The sequence below is a fragment of the Heterocephalus glaber genome, unplaced genomic scaffold, assembly GCF_053883595.1.
Source record: "Heterocephalus glaber isolate CG9 unplaced genomic scaffold, H.glaber_assembly_v1.0 deba00001543, whole genome shotgun sequence".
Lineage (NCBI taxonomy): Eukaryota > Metazoa > Chordata > Mammalia > Rodentia > Bathyergidae > Heterocephalus > Heterocephalus glaber.
In genome coordinates this window covers 4,538,845-4,559,460 of record NW_028258336.1, presented here as the reverse complement: position 1 = coordinate 4,559,460, position 20,616 = coordinate 4,538,845, and positions in this window count along the sequence as shown.

Genomic DNA, 20,616 nt, shown 5'->3' with positions numbered 1-20,616 from the left:
AGGACACCAACAGATTGAGGAATAGCCATACAAGGTGAATTAACTCAGGACTGGGGAGACTTGAGCTTAAAAGGTTGGGCCAAGGAGAAGCAGCCATGGGAAAAAGAGAAGGGTCAGATCAGGTTGTTCCTGGTCAAGTTACCCCTCAGCCCTGTCACCCAGACACGCTGCTGGTCCTTCTCCAGGCTGGCCAACAAGGTTCCCCATCTCTGCACCACCGTTCCTGTGACTCAATCAGCTAGAAATTACTTCACCTGCTTTCTTGTCTGAAGACATTCATTCTAAATCAAGAGACTCTCCTTGAGTAAAGGTTTTGGGGAGAGGCAGCCAAGAGCTTCTAAAAATAAATTATCACCTTATTAGTTCCTCAGCACATGTGAAATCATAAAAGTTTAGAGCTGAAATAGCTGTGCAAGCAATTTGCCTCAGAAGGTCTTCCAGAACTGCACACTTGCCTTGCTATGGTATCTTCGTTCTATTGCTCAGGCCATTCCCCCAGCTCTCACCTCAGCCCTGCATTGCTTTTGGAACATGCTCTTAATGGGCGTGTTTGGGGAGGACAGTCCTATCAGTGTATTTTCATGCAAAGACCACATGTCTTTGTACTCTTACGTGAGAGAGAAATAAATGTCTCTTTTATAAGTTGTACATTTTTCTCAATTTCATACATTAAATAAAATCCTAATTAATTCATTTAAAAAATGACCAGGGATAAAGCTCAGTGTGAATGCCCCGAGTTCAATCCCCAGTACCATAAAAATGAAGAAAGAAGAGGAAGAGGAAGAAGAGATTTATCACAGAACAAAAACTGTGCTGCTGTCTAATTTTCTGCTATTCTACTAATTGATATTTAAGAAATGTTTGTATGTTTATAGAATGATAAGGAGGAATTTCATTTTCAACTGAATTGTCATTTATGAATGACAGTAACAAAAGGACATTCTATGGTGTGCTGATAGGTTTGACACCTTTCACTCATTTATTTATTCTTATTTAGAAATAGCTATAGTTATACATTAAGATTGGCATTTGAAAATAATTGCCCAAAAGCATATATCAGCTGCCTGATATCACAAAATTGAGAACTTAAAAATGGGAGCTATTGTCATATTAAAGGGCCAAAACAACTGAGAACCAAAAGAACCAGGAACAACAAAATTAAGATTAAATGAGTTGGGCCAGGGATTTAGCTCAATGGTTTCGTCGCCTGCTGTGCAAGCACAAGGACCAAGTTTGAACTTGGTATCAAAAAAAAAAGATTAAATGAGTTGGGAAGATAATTATAAAACTATATCAAAGTAAAATTGAGAGCTTAAAAATTGAGGCTTGGAGTTTGTTTGTTCGTTCAGTTGTTTTGTTTTTTTTGAGACAGAATCTCACTATGTAGTTCCAGCTGGCCTTGAACTCACTATGTAGCCCAGGCTGAATGCTGGAATGATAGATGTGCACCACCACACCCAGCTTGAGTAATGATTTCTTAGACAAATGCAGACACCAAAATCAAGGGTGACAATATTAATTTCAGGTAGAGTTAAAATATAAAAATTCCAGCCCAGGGATTTAGCTCAGTGGTTCCACTGCCTGCTTCACAAGCACAAAGACCCGAGTTTGATCTCCAGTACCAATGAATAAATAAATAAATAATAAAAATTACAAAGAGCAAAAAGAATCATATTCCTTTTTATAAGTATCAACAATCATGAACTCTTATGTACTAAATTATACAACAATGAAATATGTAAGATAAAAACTATAAGGAGAAATCAATATGCATATAGCAGTAGTGCTTTTTAAAATAATTACTGGGGTTTGGGGATGTAGTTCAGTGGTACAGTGCTTTTCTAACATGTGTGAGGCCCCAGGTTTAAGCCCCAGCACCTAAATACATAGAAGGATTGTTAGATAGATAGATGGATAAAGTAAACATGAGGCAAATGATTACGGGATTAAATAATTGTACTTAAAATGAAATCGTTTTTTAAATCTAGGGGAAAATATAGATAAAATTTTAACTTATCCAGGGCAGGTACATCTAAAAATAATAGAAAAACAATAAATGGAAAGAATGATAATCCCAGCACTTAGGAAGCTGAGACATGAAGAATGCTGAGAGTTTGAGGTCAGCCTGCGCTACATAGTGAGTTCAAGGCCAGCCTGAACTACGTAGTGAGACCCTCTCAAAAAAAAACAACAACAACATATTTGCTTATATAACTTTAAAATATGAAATTGTAAAAAATAAAATTAAAAGGGAAACAATATATTTGAAAAAGTTACAACAACTAGGACAAATGACTAACCATATAAATTTCCCTTTTAAATAAATATCAGATAAATCACCACTCCCAGTGCAGAGGACAAGGCTTCTGGGCCGTCCTACCACAGCTCCCAGCACAGAGGAGGTGAGCCATGTGGGGTCCAACAACAACTCTCCCCCTCCCCCTTCCCACACCCCCCTCCCCCAGCAAAATGAGAAGACACATAAACAAGCCTCAAAACTAGACTACCAGATCACCTACAGCAACCTCAAAGGGAAATGAGATGGAACACTCTGATACTCAACCTCCTGGACTCCCTGAACTGGCAATGAAAGAGGATCTGGAAAAAATGAAATCAGAAATGATTTCTCAGACAACAGCAGAGATTGTGTGCATAGTAAAACACATGATTAATAAATCTACAGTAGACACAGATAAAAAAATAGAGGAGCTGAGGAACATGATGGAATCCCAACATAGAAAGCAAAAGGAATCCATAAAAAAGTTATAAACAGATTTCCAGGAGATCAAAAACTCCATTGACAGTTTACACAGCAGAATGAGCCAATGGGAGGACAGAATTTCAGATATAGAAGATAAGATTGCAATTAGTGACCAGAAAAAGAAAAATTGATTCAAAATAGTAAGGGACCGTGAGAAATCAAATCAGCAGCTGCTAGACAATGCAAAGAAGAATAACATAAGACTGATCAGAGTCAATGAAGAAACAGGACAGAGTGCAGATGACATAAAAAACTATTCATAGAAGTAATGGCAACAAACTTCCCAAGCAGGGGAAAAGAACTTGACATAAAGATAAGTGAGGCATATAGGACTCCAACTAACCTTGATCCCAAAAAAACTGTACATAGGCATATAATAGTTAAGATTCCAGAAATTGAACAGAAGAACAAAATTCTACAAGCAGTGAGAGAAAAGAAATAAATCACATACAAAAGAAAGCCTATTAGAATCACAGCAGACTTCTCAATGCAAACCTACAAGACAAGAAGAGCTTGGAGTGACATATTCCAAGCCCTAAAGGGGAAGAGGAAGTGGGAGGGTTAGGGGAAAGGAGAGGAGAGAATGGAATTAATATGAGAAAATGAAAAAAATCAAACAAAGTCTTTGTAAATAGGGAGGGGTGGAGTGGTTGAAGGGAGGGCAGAGGAAGTGGAAAAAAATAAGAACCAAAAGAGATTATGTAAAGGTGCAAATTTCCAATGATGAATGTCATTATATTGTATACCTAAAATATACCAATAAGATTAAGTTTTTACAACATAAATAAAAAAATAAATATCAGATATAGTAATATGTTGGTGCTTTCCAATTGAGCTTTCTGCTATGATGGCAATGTTCTGAATGTGCACTGTTAATATAGTAGCCGCTATTCACAAGGGCACTTAGAATGCTGTTGGTGCTAGGACTGAATGCTAATATTTTAGGTACATTGGTTAAATAAATTTTATTATGAAGGTTTTTATTACCAATATAAACATTTATTTCACCTGTTTCTTTTTATCTGTTTAATGTGGCCATGAGAAAATTTAAAATGACACATGCGGTTTTCATTGGGCCTCTATTGGACAGAGCTGTTCTAGAAGAATGGTCAAGAAAACAAAGGGAAAATTCACAGGAGAAGAAGTACAAATGGCCAATAAGCTACGACAAAAAAGGCTCTGCTTCACTTGTAATCCAAAAAATACAAATTAAAACAAGATACAATTTTTTCTATCAAATTTACAAAGTTTTTTTTAAAAAAAACCTTCATTATTGGCAAGGGTTCTTTAAAATGAGCACTTGCATGCACTGCTGGGGGGAGTATAAATTGATTCAACCTTTCTGGAAAGCTATTTGGCAATATGAATCAAGAGACTTAAAAACACTTATACTCTTGACTTGGTGTTTCTGTTTCTAGGAATTCAGCCTAAAGAAATAATTTTTTTAAATGCAGTTAAAGTTTTGTGTATAAGGGTATTCATCACAGTGCTATTTCTAATAGTGAAAGATTGGAAACAGTCTCAATAGCCAATAATAGAGAAATGGTTAAATATCAGCCTTAAATCTTGTTAAATAATTTCTACTGATGAAGAAAATGTTCACAATGAGTGAAAAAAGCAAAGCTTATTATACAGGATAACCATAAAGAATAAGTAACATATTATGAATGCATAAACACTATTTCATAAAGTTGGGGCCAAATTTCATGCTTTAGGACACTTGTCATAGTTAGAATCAAAATTGAGTAATGCAAGAAAGATTATAAGCAATTGTCTCTGGGTATTAGATTATTTTATTTTCATCTTTGTACTTTCATGGGGTTTTTTTTATTACTTTTAAAATCAGAAAGTGACTCTTATGAAAGTACGTAATACCATATCAATTCCCACCCTCTCAGTTAGGTTTTAAGGCCCTCTATAAACTTGGTCCCTTTACCCTTCCAAATGTATCCCCCATGACTGGCATTAGTCATGTCACAGCTCCCTCTGTGAGACGTCTGTGTTCAGCACATTCCCCCTAATGCGTCTGACTTCCCACCAAGAGCACCAGGCAGTATTCCGAGACCCTGCACAGATACTCATTTATCCAGCCCTACAGTCCTGAAAGGTGAGTATTGTAACCTGCACTTTAAATGGGAGGAAGCTGTTTTCCCTCTAAATTACAATTTTCTCCCCCTTCTCCAGTACAAATGTTTTTTGTCCCAGCTCTGCCACTGACTTGCAAGGTGACCTCGGCCAACTTACTATGCTTTTCTAAACCTGAGTTTCCTCATGTATGAAATAAGGGAAACAACATTACAGAGATCATAGAGCTGGTGGGAAGATAAAACAGAAATGATTTACTCATTCTGTTCAGCTCAGTGCTTCACCTACTTTTTATTATCACCATCAGCTCAAGTTTCTCCTAGCCTTCCAAGTCTCTCCACTTCCACCCAGGTGCCCTTGGTGACAGTTCTTTTGTTGTAATGTACTTGATTGTTTTGCATGTGTAAGCTTCAAGTCCTCAGCTGCATAAGAAGTTCCAACACACAGCCCTGTCCTCCTCCATCTCCCACCACATGGAACACCATGGAATGTCTCACAGTCTGGATGCAATAAATTATTTAATTGTTTGAATAGACAGTAACATTGTTTCTTATGCCAACTCCTGGGCACACTTTTTCATAAATTCTCTTGCAGAGGGACCAGCCCTCTGCACAAGCCCAGGTGGACTTGATGGGGCTTTCTCAAACATGTTCTTACTAAAGACTAAGGAGAGGCCCATTCACTTTATTCCAGCAAACCTGAACAGCCTGCATGTTGCCATGGATAAATAGCCACGCTGCATTCATTAGCAGGGCTCCTGAGAAGTACCAATTCTCTAGCTAAGTGCTTCCCTTGCCTTCTCATCCTGCCCTAAACACATACATCACACCAATGACATACAGTATCTCAGTAGGAAAACTCAGGCTACTTCTTCAAAAAAGCCAAACCACCCTTGGAGCGCTGTAGGGTCACATCTACCTCCCACAACATGCCACTCACAGGACTCACTCCCAGGCAGTCACAGTCTAAGACCAGAACAATGAGCCAGACATACTGTAAGGTTAACCATTCAAGAAAAAAAAAATCATCTTTTCTTGGTATACAACATTGCTAAAGCTGTAATGATAAGGGGAATTTGGTGAACTGAAAAGGAGTTACCTTAAGGATAATAAAAAAAATTAATCCCCCAGAATATGTTATCTTCAAATATTTTCTGAGCAGCTGCTTTTTGCCACCACAGTTTGAGATGCCAGGTACATAGTGCTTTACTGTTGCTAACTCCTGCAACAACCTTTTCCTGTTCTCACCATCTTGACCCTCATCCCTCCCCATCAGGTCTCAGAATCCCTTGACAGCTTGGCAAAGAGTTATGTGGACATAGCAGGTAATCAACAAATATCGAAGGGATAATTGGAAGGGAATCCAATACATTAGTTTCCTCAAAACTTAACTAAGCACATGAGACAGAGTGAAAAATAGTCACTGGCCCTGGGAAGCAGGATTCTCCAAAGCTACGGTCACCTAGACGTGGGGCAGAAATCCTCACCGGCAGAATAAGCAGCAGATCTGAGTAGATTGAAACTAGGCCTTCCTGAGGGTGTCCTCAGGTCCTGGAGATCTTCAGACCTCCCAGGAAAGCAACCTGTTTCCTCAGCACTTCTGGTTTCTAGTCACAGTGCTATGGGGAGATGTAAACTGTTTCCTAAGTCTTTCATGGGGGCGGCTGAAGGACCAGTGACCACCAGGAGACAGTGTGACATAAATCCACTGTCTGAGAGGCCTTCCACTCAGCCTGAATGAAAGGCCAGCTCCATGATGCCCACAGTAATCCCATCAGTAGGAAGGATTTACGTATAAGAAGAATGTGCAACAGTAATCCCCACACTTGCACTATTCCATGAGACTCTTCCTTACTAGGCAGTAGGCACCAGTCAGGCACCATAAGCCTAGCATTATCAAGAAATAATTCAGAAATGCAAACTGAAAGAATTCTACTACAAATGGTATTTATTACTTCAAAAGAGAGAATTGTTTTCCCTTTTATGGTATCTGAGATATCCATTTTTTGAAAATGTTTCCTCAGCACATTACAGATTACTTCAGAGCTGGGAAATGCTCCTTGCTAGGAAGAGGGCTGAGTGCTCCGAGGTTTGGTCCTGAGTCCTCTTCAAAATATTGTTTATTTGGGCAACTACATTCTTCTGTCAGTAAGGCTTGGGGAGTTTACTATTAATCCCAAATGTAAACCTCACTTAGAGTTGCTGTTTACAAAAAGCAATTACTATTTAACTCTTACATTCAAAGCCCATCTTGTAAATTCCTCAGATAAAGGAGACCACAGATCTTAGTAGTAATGCTGCCTCATGTTGGAAACTCCAATTGCTGGCTCAGGCGACCTTTAATTACTTCACCCTTGCTCTCTCCACCTAGGGAAACGACTCAGAAAATCCCTGAGGACTTGGCCTGCTGCTGAACATGTACGAATTTTGAGAGGGGACAAAGGGCAGGCAGGAAATTGTGCCTAGTGGTGCTGCCATGAAAGCCCTTTCCTTTTTAAGAGGGTTTCCTGTTTTAAACGTTTGCTGTCTGGACAGAAATTGGATTGAAAAACTCAGAAATACTGGATTAGTGTTGCTAGATTTAGCAAAACAAACAAAAAATACTGTGCAGACCGTGTGTGGTGGTGCACATCTGTAATCCCAGCATTGCAAAGCTGAGGCAGGAGGATCCTGAGTTCCAGCCCTACCTGGGGAATTTAAATAAAAACGCCTGGGCTTCAAAGGCCCTGGATTCAAGCCCCAGTTAAAAAAAGAAAAAAAGACAATAAAAAAAGAAAAACAAGCAAACAAACAAAACCCCACAATTGTATAGGATATGTTTATAATGAAAATCAGGTGTTGTTTATCTGATAGACAATTTAAACTGAGTGTGCTGTATTCCCTCTGGCAGCCCTATCCTGAAAGGATAGCCCGGATTTGGAAGAATCAGTGACTGCCCAAAACGGAGGCTCTCAAAATCCCAAAGATTAGCTCTCCAACTTCATTTCAGGGACAACCTCAGGTGCTCAGAGCAGCGGGGTCGCACCAGCCGGGCCTGCCCCCAAGGAGCCCTGCCACCTGCACTGAGAGAGCAGGTCCTGCTTCCTCTTCCTACAGCTCTCTCCTTTCCGCCTCCTTCCTCTCCTCCACCTCAAGAGACCAACACAAGACAAATCTCTTCGCGTCTGAGGGCGGATGTGAGGGGCTTGAAGAAGGACTGGGTGGGGCACTGGGTCCCGACCCCGCGGGGTACAGTGCCACTCCTCTCTGAGCTGTCCCTTGTCCAGCCGTCCACCCGCTCACAGAAAGAGCTTAGAATCAAAAGCACTTTCTGTCAGCAGCGGCGCAGGCCCCCGCCCTGGAAAGGCCTGGGTCGGCCGGCCGAGGTCCGCCCCGGCCCCAAGCTCGGTCGTGTCCTGTCCGGCTTTATGTTCGCGCGCCCAGACTTCCCTCTCCTCGCCGGGCGGGCAGTTTCCGCCGCAGACCAGGCCGGCCCTACCTGCCACCCCACTGACTGCTGCTCTTCCCCTGGCAACCGGGACATCCATCTCGGGTTTTATTTCCTCCCCAGACACCGAGGAAGCCTCAGGTGGGTTTCCATGTCAACCTTCAGTGAAATCCAAACATTTGGCTTTCTCAAAGGGAGTTTAACCTCTGCCACCACATCCTTAGAGTGGCAGGGATTTCTTCTTCAAAGCTTGAAAAAAAAAAAAAAAAAAAAGGATTGGCTCTTTCAAAAGACACAGGCTTCTGGGGGATTCTATTCAGAGGGTGATAGCACATTTTGAAAGAGGATATTTATAAATTGTTTGGTTTTGCGTTCATCCTCACAAAGCTGGATAGTAATGGTTGAGAGCTATGAAAACACTTGGGTAAGGAGAGGGACTAGAAGAGAGATAAAAAGAATAATTGGAAACAGAGAAGCAACCTCTGAGTTGCACCTTCTTTAACACTGTCAAGGCCAACAGGCCAGAGAGCTCAGGGCAGGCTGCCGTGTGCTCTGATTCTGGGCACTTGGCTGCCTCTTCCCTTCCAAGGCTGACTTCTGCAAACTTCGCTGCGATTTTCCACAGATTCTCGGCCTGGTCCTGGGCCACCTTTCCCAGTGAGAGACCTCCTGGGATGGGAGCTTGGGAGAGAACACATGGTGCACACAGATTCCAAGCTTTGGGAGAGGCCACCCGGAAACTGGGAGATAACCTGTTGAGATAAGGGATTTACTGAGGCCCGCCCGGATGCTCTGTGGGGAGGGGAGAGCAGTGGGGTGCAGCTCCACATGTCCAGCCGTGGGACGATGAAACTGGGAGGTAATATATGAGTCTAGTGAGCCCACAAGGGGAATACTATGTTCCTCATCGCCTCCCAAGAAAGATGCACATAATGAGCTGGCTGCCATTCAGAGAAGAGCAATTAAGATGATTAAGGGGCCAGAGGGAGTGACTTAGGGGGAGAGATTAAAAGAATTAAACATGTATACCTTGGCTGAGCTCAAAGCAGAGGGAATGTGGGAACTCTGTGAGCATCCTCAGAATATAAACATGAGAAGTGGAATCGTTTCACGTGGTCCCTGAGGGAGGTAACTGGAAGTAATAGGATGGAAGAAAAGAAAACAACTACCTGTTGGAGAAAGCTTCTGAACAATACCAGACACCAGAAGTGTTAGAGTCACACCTAATTTTTTTTAAACAAAGTCAACAAAGAGAGACAACATGATAGGAGAGAAGCTTGCCTAACAGAGTGGTCTCACAGGGATACTTCGAAGGAAAAAATAAATAACAGCACAATTTCTTTTGGGGAGCTGCAAAACTGATGAAGCCTCCCTAGTCACTGAAGTTTATTGTCAGTTGTCTTATTCTGACATTCAAGGATTCCATCTGTCCTGAGTTTACCCTCCAAAGATAATCTCTCACCAATTCCTAACATAAGCATATCTCCCAAAGATTCCTGGTATAATTCCTCCTTTGTGTACGAAATCCTCCAACCAGTAATTCCTTCCACCAACCCTACTATCCAACTATCCAATCTTACTCATTTTTAAGGATCTTTTAAATTTTACCAAATTCTTAAGGGTTTGTTTAAATCCTGTTTCCTCTGGCTACCACAATCTGTAAAGCTCCATCTCTCTTCTTCCCTCCTAGAACTCATTTTGATACCTATCATACATAGTGTTCTCATTGGTAGCTGGTGTGTTTTGTTCTGTTTCATTGAGATTGTGAGTTTCTTAGAGACTAGGAGGTATATCCCCCACCTTCCCCCTTTGCTACCAGCATTTTCATCTTCCTAAATCAGATCTCCCATCTATTGTGAAGAATTCACACAGCAATAGGATTGTCTCTTGCTTTACCTCTCCCCTGATTCTTAGGTTTCTCTCTCCCTTTTGATGCTAATGCTGCCTAGAGTTCCACCTCAGATACTCTTTTCATTTTTTTTTTTAATTTTTAAATTTTATTTTATTGGTACATTTTAGGTGTACAATGTAATGACATTCATCATTGGAAATTTGCACCTTTACATACTCTCTTGGTTCTTATTTTTTCCCCATTCCGCTGCCCTCCCTTCAACCTCTCCATCCCTCCCTATTTAAAAAGATTTTGTTTCCATTTTTTATTTTCTCATATTAATTCCATTCCCTTTTTTCCTTTCCACTACCCCTCTCACTTTCCTTCCGCTTTGCCCCTTTTCTTCCTAGTTCACATTATCTGTTAAACCATTTAGTCCTCATTTACACTTTCAGTCTCACACTAGAGAAGCTATTTTGTATTTACACATGTGTGTCCTGTTTATTTCACTTAAGAGTATGGCCTCAATGTGCATCCATTTTGCAATAAATGTCTCTAATTTCTCACTTTTGATGGTTGAGTAGTACTCCATTCTATAAAAAAACCACATTGTCTTTATTCAGTCTCCAGTTGATGAGCATTTGGGTTGTTTCCAAGTTTTAGCTATCATGAATTGTGCTGCTATGAACATGGGTGCACATATATCACTGTGGTATGATTCTTTTAATTCCTTTGGGAAGATACCCAGCAGGAGAACAGCTGGGTCAAATGGGACTTCCAGTCCTAGTTCTTTGAGGTATCTCCATGCTGATTTCCAAAGTGGTTGCACTAGTCTACACTCCCACCAGCAGTGGAACAGTGTTCCTCTTTCCCCACAGCCCTGCCAGCATTTGTTATTGGTTGATTTCATGATAACAGCCATTCTTTCTGGAGTGAGGTGGAAAATTGTTTTCATTTGCATCTCTTGAATGACCAGTGAGGTTGAACATTTTTTCATATGCTTATTTGCTATTTCTATTTCTTTGTCTGAGAAATGTCTGTTCATTTCAGATGCCCATTTTTGGATTGGGTCTCTAAATTTGGAAGGTCTGATTTTTTTAAGTTCTTTATAGATTTCAGATAGTAGGCCTTTGTCTGAGGGACCGTTGGTGAAAATTTTTCCCACATTGTGGGTTGTCTCTTCACACTGCTGGTGGTTTCTCTTGCTGTGCAGGAGCTTTTTAGTAAGAAGAGATCCCACTTGTTGATTGTTTGTGCTAGTTCATGGGCAACTGGAGTTTTGTTCATACAATCTTTTCCTACACCAATGTCTTCAAGAGTTCTACCTAACCTCTGTTCCAGGTGATTCAGCATTTCTATTTTAATATTTAGATCCTTAATCCATTTCAATTTTAGTTTAGTGCATGATGAGAGACATAGGTCTAGTTTTAATCTTTGGCAAGTTGAAACCTGATTTTTTCAGCACCATTTATTAAAGAGGCTATCTTTCCTCCAGGTTTTGAGGGTGTTTGGCTCCTTTGTCAAAGATGAGATGGCTGAGTGTGTCTGGCATTGTTTCTGCATCTTCTAATCTGTTCCACTGGTCCTCAAGTCTGTTTCTTTGCCAGTACCATGCTGTTTTGATCACAGTAGCTTTGTAGTATAGTTTCAAGTTGGGGATTGTGATACCCCCTGCCATGTCTCTGTTACCTAGAATTGCTTTTGCTATTCTGGGTCTCTTCTTGTTCCAAATGAATTTTTGGATTGTTTTCTCAAGGTCCATGAAGTATGCTGCTGGGATTTCAATTGGGATTAAATTGAATCTATATAGCAGTTTTGGAAGTATGGCCATTGTTGATCCTTCCTATGTTGATCCTTCCTACCCAGGAGCAGGGGATGTCTGTCCATTTTCTGATATCATCTTCAATCTCTCTTTTCAGAGTGCTATAGTTTTCAGAGAAGAAGTCTTTGGTTTCTTTTCTTATGTTGATTTCTGAGTATTTCAGTTTTTTGAATACTATTGTGAAAGGAATTGTTTGCCCTATTTCTCTCTCAGTGAGTCTGTCATTGGTGTAGAGGAAAGCTATTGATTTTTGTGTGTTGACCTTGTAACCAGGTACTTGACTGAATTTGGTTATTAAGTCTAGAAGACTTTTGGTGGAGTTCTTGGGGTCTTCTATATAGAATATAATGTCATCTGCAAATAATGACAATTTGACTTCTTCATTTCCTATCTTTATTCCTTTTATTTCTTTCTCTTGTCTAATTGCTGTGGCTAATGTTTCCAAAACTATATTGAATAGGAGTGGTGATAGTGGACATCCTTATCTTGTTCCTGATTTTAGTGTGAAGGATTTCAGTTTTTGACCATTTAGTATGATATTGGCTGTTGGTTTTTCATAGATAGCTTTTATCAGATTGAAGTAGAGATTGTCCATTCCAATTTTTTGTAGGGTTTTTATCATAAATGCATGTTGGATTTTGTCAAGTGCTTTTTCTGCATCTATTGAGATGATCATATGATATTTTTCCCCTGGCTCTATTGATATAGTGTATTACATTGATTGATTTGCATATGTTGAACCATCCCTGCATCCCTGGGATGAATCCCACTTGATCAGGGTGTATGATCTTCTTGACGATCTTCTGCATTTTATTTGCCAGTATCTTAGTAAGGATTTTTGCATCTATGTTCATGAGTGAGATTGACCTATAGTTCTGTTTTTCGGTTGGATCTTTCTCTGCTTTGGGGATCAAGGTGATGCTTCCTTCCAGGAATGATTTTGGGAATATTGCTTCCCTCTCAATTTCACTGAAAAGTTTAAACAGTAGTGAGAGTAGTTCTTCTCTAAATGTCTTGTAGAATTCAGCAGTGAAGCCATCAGGACCCAGGTTTTTCTTAGTTGGTAAGTTTTTAATTACATTTTCAATCTCATTGATTGATACTGGGTTTTTTACAATTTTTACATCATCTTCATTCAACTTTGGTAATTCACACTTATCTAGGAATCTGTCCATTTCTTCTGCATTTTCCATCTTATTGGCATATAGGTTCTTGAAGTAGGTATTGATGATGCTCTGGATTTCTGCTGGGCCTCTTGTAATTTCACCCTTTCATTCCTAATTGCATGTATTTGAGCCTTTTCTTTCCTCTTCCTGATAAAGTTGGCTAAGGGTTTGTAGATTTTGTTTATTTTTTATTTTTTTGGTACTGGGGATCAAACTCAGGTCCTTGCACTTGCAAAGCAGGTGGCAAAACCACTGAGCTAAATCCCCAGCCTGATTTTGTTTATTCTTTCAAAGAACCAACTCTTGGCTTCATTGATTTTTTTGTAGTGTTCTCTTAGTCTCCATTGCAATGATTTGTGCCCTGATCTTTATAATTTCCTCCCCTGTATGAGCTTTGTGTTTGTCCTGCTCTTCTTTTTCTAGAAGCCTGAGGTTTAGCATCACGTTGTTAATTGAGCTACTCTGTTTTCCTAATATGAGTGTTCACTGCTGTGAATTTCCCTGGTAAGACTGCTTTCATCATGTTCTATAGAGTCCAATATGTTGTATTAGCATTGTCATTTAATTGTAGGAACTGTTTGCTTTCTTCTTTAATTTCTTCTGTGACCCATTGGTCATTCATAAGTGTGTAGTTCAATTTCCATGTGTTTATGAAATTCTTGTGCTTTCTTTTGCTATTGATCTCCAATTTCATCACACTATGGTCTGATAATATACAGGGCATAACTTCAATTCCTTTGCATTTACTTAAACATGTTCTCTGAACGAGTATATGGTCTATTTTGATGATCGACCCATGTGCAGCTGAAAAGAATGTGCATTCTGATTTTGTGGGGTGGAACACTCTGTAAACATCTGTTAAGTTCATTTGTCCAGAGTTTGATTGTGTTCTAGTATTTCATTACTTATTTTTTGTCTAGTTGATCTATCTATTTGTGACACTGGGGTATTGAAGTCCCCCACTACTAGTGTATTAGTGCATATATGACTTCTCATGTCTGTTAGTATTTGTTTTATATAGTTGGGTGCACTAGTGTTTGGTGCATATATATTAATGATTGTCATCTCTTCCTGTTGGATTGTTCCCTTTACAAGGATGTAGTGTCCTTCTTTGTTTCTCTTAATTAGTGTTGGTTTGAAATCCACTTGATCTACAAAGAGGATAGCTACTCCTGCTTATTTTCAGGTTCCTGTTGCATGGAATATTGTTTTCCACCCTTTAACTTTCAATCTATGAGTTTCTTTTTGAATTAAGTGTGTTTCTTGTATGCAGCATATTGTAAAATTTTGCTTCTTGATCCATTCTGCTAGTCTATTTATTTTGATTGGTGAATTGAGGCCATTAACATTGATGGCTATAACTGATATGTATTGACTCATCCTTGTCGTGACATTTTGTTTTTGTTTTTTCCTCCCCCTTTGCTTTTAATTTCTTGCTGGGCCCAGTGGATTCATTCTGCTAGGCTTCCAGGGGTTGTGATCCTCATTGTCTTTTCCTAAGATATTGTTTAAAATTTTTTGGAGTGCTGATTTGGTATTCATGAACTTCCTAAGGTGCTCTTTGCCATTAAAGTATCTAATTTCTCCATCAATTTTGAAAGATAGTTTTGTAGAGTACGTCAATCTGGGTTGGAGGCTGTTTTCCTTTAGAGCTTGGAATATGTCACTCCAAGCTCTTCTTGCCTTGTAGGTTTGCACTGAGAAATCTGCTGTGATTCTAATAGGCTTTCTTTTGTATGTGATTTATTTCTTTTCTCTAACTGCTTGTAGAATTTTGTTCTTCTGTTCAATTTCTGGAATCTTAACTATTATATGCCTATGTGTAGATTATTTTTCATCAAGGCTATTTGGAGTCCTATATGCCTCACTTATCTGTATATTTATTTCTGTTCCCCTGCTTGGGAAGTTTTCTGCCACTACTGTGAACAGTTTTTTTATGCCATCTGCACTCTATCCTGTTTCTTCATTGACTCTGATCAGTCTTATGTTATTCTTCTTTGCATTGTCTAGCAGCTGCTAGATTGATTTCTCATGGTCCCTTACTATTTTGAAGCAATTTTTCTTTTTCTGGTCACTAATTGCAATCTTATCTTCTATATTTGAAATTCTGTCCTCATGTTGGCTCATTCTGCTGCATAGACTTTCAGTGGAGATTTTAATCTCCTGGAAATCTGTTTGCATCTGTTTTATGGATTCCATTTGTTTCCTATGTTGTGATTCCATCATGTTCCTCAGCTCCTCTATTTTTTAATCTGTGCCTACTGTAGATTTATTAATCATGTGTTGTACTGTGGGCATAATCTCTGCTGTTGTCTGAGAAATCATTTCTGATTTCATTTTTTCCAGATCCTCTTTCAATGCCAGTTCAGGGAGTCCAGGTTTTTGAGTATTAGATTGTTCCATCTTGTTCTCTTTGGAGTTGCCTTAGGTGATCTAGAAGTCTGGTTTTGAGTCTTATTTATGTGTCTTCTCATTTCATCACATGCAGCCTGCTGTGCCTTTGTTGAGGTGACTTTTTGCTTACCCAGCGGTCTTCAATTCTCAGCAAGCCACCAAGCAGCCTTTACTCTGCTCCTCATCAGTACACCAATTCCTGAGTTCAGAGAGGTGGCCTCCTGGATCCCTAAGCTGACCTGTTGTGTGGGCAGGCTTCTAGCTTGGGCCTTTGCACACTTGGGTTGGTATCTAGGTGTGCCTCTCACTGGGGTCCCTATGTAGTTGTTGTCTGGGAGGACATTTGGCTGGGGATTGTGCACCACAGTTCCTGTTGTCTGCACAGGCTTCTGGCTAGGATCTCCATGCACTTATCAATGGTATCTGGGCAGGCCTCTGGCTGAAGCTTGTGTGCCTATGCAGCTCTTTCTTGGGCAGGCCATTGGCTTGGACCTCCTTCCATGGTTCTGGACAAGAAAACTATTCATCTTATCAAGATTTACTTGTTTTTCTCATTAAGTATTCATTTGATTGCTGAAAACTTTTGATTCATTTCCAGAGTCCCAATAAAATTACTTCTGATAGCTTTTACTGGGCATTGGATCCAGAGTCTCACACATGTTAAGCAAGCTCTCTACCACTGAACTATATCTCCTGCCCTTTTTAAAAAATTTACTTTGAGAACTCAAAAAAATTAGACCTCCAAATTTAAAGACCTAGTCCAAAAATGGGCATCTGAAATGAATAAACACATCTCAGATGAAGAAGTAGAAATGGAAAATAAATGTATGAAAAAATGTTCATCATCACTGGTCATTTGAGAGAAGCAAATTAAAACAATGCTAAGATTCCATCTCATTCAATAAAGAATGGATATTATCAAGAAATCAGCCAATAACAAATGCTGGGCAGGCTGCAGGTAAAAGGAACCATTCTCCATTTTTGGTGGGAGTGTGGACTGGTGCAACCACTGTGGAAATCAATGTGGTCCTCAAAAAACTAAAACTAGAGTTTTCCATTTGACCCAGCTATTCCCCTTCTTGATATCTTTCCAAATGAATTAAAAGCATCACACCACACACATATATGTACACCTATGTTCATAGTGGCACAGTTCATAATAACTAAATCTTGGAAACAACCCAAATGCCCATCAACTGACCAATGGATAAAGAAGATGTGGTTTTTTCTTATGTAATGGAGTACTACTTTGCCATAAAGAAGGGTAAGCTTGAGACATTTTTAGCTCAGTGGATGCACCGTGAGACCATACTTTTAAGTGAAATAAATTGAACATACATGTTTAAATACCACATTGTTTCTGTGGTGTGAGAAATTGAACATGGAAACAAGGGCTAAAATGTATAATAGATATTGGGAAACAGAAAGACAATGTTCAAATGAGAAGGGGAATGTGAGAATGAACAGGAGAAAAGAAGAGACAAGAAACAAAAGCGAAAATAGAAGGAAAAATGGAAATAAAGCTTTTGTAAATAAGAAGGGGATAAGGGGTTGAAGGGAGAGGGAAATGGGAAAAAAAGAAGAAGCAAGATATACCATGTACATGTACAAATTTCCTACAACAAATATTATCATTACGTATATCCTAAATGTACTAATAAACATTTTACTTTAAAAAAAAAGTGACCTTTGCTTCAACTTGAATTTGAAGCCTGGAACAGCAGACAGTTAAGAGTGTCTCAAAGATAATCTGATCAAAATAATTCTGGCATCTGCCTAGAGCACAGGGACTCTCTTGGCTGGCATCTCTCCTCCACTCTAAGGGATATAGAAGCAACCTCAGCTGTGAGCTCTGACAATTTAAGAACTAGATATAGTCAGAAAAAAATTTGAAACTTATTTTCACTGTCTGAGATACAGGGTAGGAGACAAAAGGATTTAGAGACAGATTTTTCTTTAAATCTTTTCATCTATTTTATGATTCTGACTATGCAAGATAAACAAATGACTTTGCCAATGGTGTCAAGAAATAGTTCAGTTTCCTGGACTGTGAACCAGAAAACAAGCGACAAAATGATCCCATAAAAAGTCCTGCAAGGATGTATTTGGCAGAAGACTCACCAAAGAAATCAAGAGGAGGTTATAAATCAATTTTAAAAGCAAATCATTTAAATAACAGCTAATTCTTATGCTGAACAGTGCGCACTAACAACAGCATTTTAAATGTATTCACTTGTTTAATTCTTACAACAACCTTATGAAGTAGGTATTTCTATAATTCTCATTTTATAGATGAGGAAATGGAAGCATAGAAAGTACTTGTTCAAGAAAACAAGGCTCTTGAGTGGAAGAGTCTGGATGAAAAGTGAAGTTTTAAAAAACCAAATAAAAAAATTATAAAAGTATACCCAATGGGAAATCCTATGGTTCCCTATGAAGAAGCATACTGAAGAATGTACCCAAAAACTTTTGTTGAAAAGAAAATTTTAAAAGGCTGAGAAACAACATTTGGCTTTATATTAGTGTGCCAATGAACTGAGGGTGGAGACAAACATATCAAACCAATAAAATAATCAAAAAATTTAGAAACATAAGCTTACATAAGAATTACCTCAAAAGTGTGATAGACATATATAAAGAAACTGCATACTCTAATGAATTAAGATAATTTAATAGAGAAGCATCAAATAGCACTAGGGATTGGGGGAAAACATTTAAGTCAAGAAGGTATGGAAACTCATAAAATTGAAGGCAGAACCAAGGCAAAGAACATCTGGATCAAAAATAAAAAGAATTCCAAAATGTAAGTGACAATGTTACAGGAGCATATTGCAGACAGCCTGGCCAGACTGAGCATATGAGAAATATTTTATTTTTTAATAATATTTTCTTAATACAGATTATTAAACTGATGCAATAGCAATGAAATGTTTTAAGCTTGAAGACATATGTTAGAAGTGTTATTCAACTAAAAGCAGAATATTTGGTGAAACTTTGGCCTTTCTTTACTTACAATTTAATCTCTCAAAAGAATAAGTAAACAACAGGGAAGCTGCTATTCTGGACTTAATTTTGGTCAAGAAGGATTTGGTTGGTGATGGGGAAATAAATGACAAAAACCTTCAGAAAAAGTCATAAATCATCTGTGAAATCATAATGTGGGACATAGTTAAGTGTTTCTTTTAGACTTTAGGAAAACAGATTTTAGTTAATTACTGATTTCTAGTTTTATTGGAATGTGGTGAAAGGATGGAATAAGTATTATATCAATTATTTGGTGTTTGTTGAGATTTATTTTGGGGTTCAGTTTTAAATATTCTTTTTGTCCAGACAATGTACATTTCTATCGTTTGCATACAGAATTTAATATATATTCATTGAATTAGGTTAATGAATTGTATAGTTAAAATATTCTTTATCTAAATAGTTTTTAGTCTTTTTGATCTTACTAGTTTCTGAATAATGAGTTAATACCTTACCAATTTCTTGTATGTTTTGCATATATGGAATGCTATTAGATGTGTAGATTCAGGATTATTATATTCTCCTAGAAAATAATGAATAATACCATAAATAAAAATTTTATATTTCCACTGAGTAAATTATATTATCATTAAGTCAATAGTTTTTTAATATTTACTGAAGTTGAGCAAATTGTCCATATTACTATAGTTTATATTATGGTTTTATTCAGGTAATATATTTTTTCAGGTATAATTATTACTATATTACCTTTATTTCATGTTCAATTTGCCTGTTATATTTTTTTCCATTCCTTTACTTTCAAACTTTCTGTATACCTATGAGTTCCTCAATCACTTGAAAGATCAAATAGCTGGGATTTGTTTTTATAACCTAATCTGAGAATTGCTGTGTTTTAATGAGTAAATTTAATCTACTTAGTCTTACTGGGATTACCAATATATTTTAATTTATTCCAACCATCCAATTCTGTTTTATCTCTGCTGCCTCTTTTCCTTTGTGACCTCTCTTTTCCTTCTTATTTTTGGATTGATCCAGATTTGTTTTGTTGTAAATTTTCACATTCATTGGAAGTTTTAATCCTTTCACTATGCTTTTAGTGCTTGCCTTTAATTTTTTTTTTTTTTTGGTACTAGGGATCAAACTCAGGACCTTGTGCTTGTGAGGTAAGTGGTGGCACCACTAAGCTAATTCCCCAGCCCACCTTTAAATTTTTTAAAACAACATTATTGAGACTTGTCAGTTTCTACAAAAACATCTACTGGAATTTTGATTGAGATTTTGTAGAATTTAAAGATTAATTTTGAGGGAATTGACAACAACAATATTGAGTCTACAGATTTATGTACATAATATATCCCAATATATTTAGATATTTAATTTCTCTCAGCAGTGTTTTATGTTTTCATTAAGCAGGTTGTATACATATTGTGTTAAATTGGTCCCTAAGTATTCTATTTTTGATGTTATTATAAAAGCTATATTTTGCAATTCTAATTTCCAATTTTATTAAATATAGAAATACAATTTTTGTATATAGATCTTATAACAGGAAACTGTAATGAATGTATATATTTATTTTATTAATTATTTTGCTGATTTTCTAAGTAGGTAAGCATGTCATCTACAAATAGCTTTGCTTTTTCCTTTCCAAACCATATGATCTATTTTTCTTGCTTTATTACAGAGGTTTCTTCTCTTAGTCTATGAAGAGTAAGATCAGAAAAAATGGACATTGTTGTCTGACTGACATTAGGGAGAAAGCATTCTGGTTTTCACCACTAAATATAATATTAACTTTAAGGTTTTTTCTATTCAGGTTTTATCAGGTTTAGAAAGTTCCCGATTATTCTTTGTTTACCAAGAGTTTTTTTATATGGATGGATGTCAATTTTTGTCAGATGCTTTTTCTGTATGTAGCTATTGAAATGATCTTATCTTTGTTTTAGTTTAATACAATGAATTATATATTTTGATTTTCAAATATTAAACCAATCTTGCAATTTTGGGGTACATTTCACTTGGCCATGGTGTTTCCTCCATTTTATATATAGCTATCTTGTGTAAGTTCTATTGGCTACAGTTTTTTCTTTATTTTTTTTGGTTTCTGTGTTCAGGAGGGATACTGATCTTTAGTTTTCTTATCTAC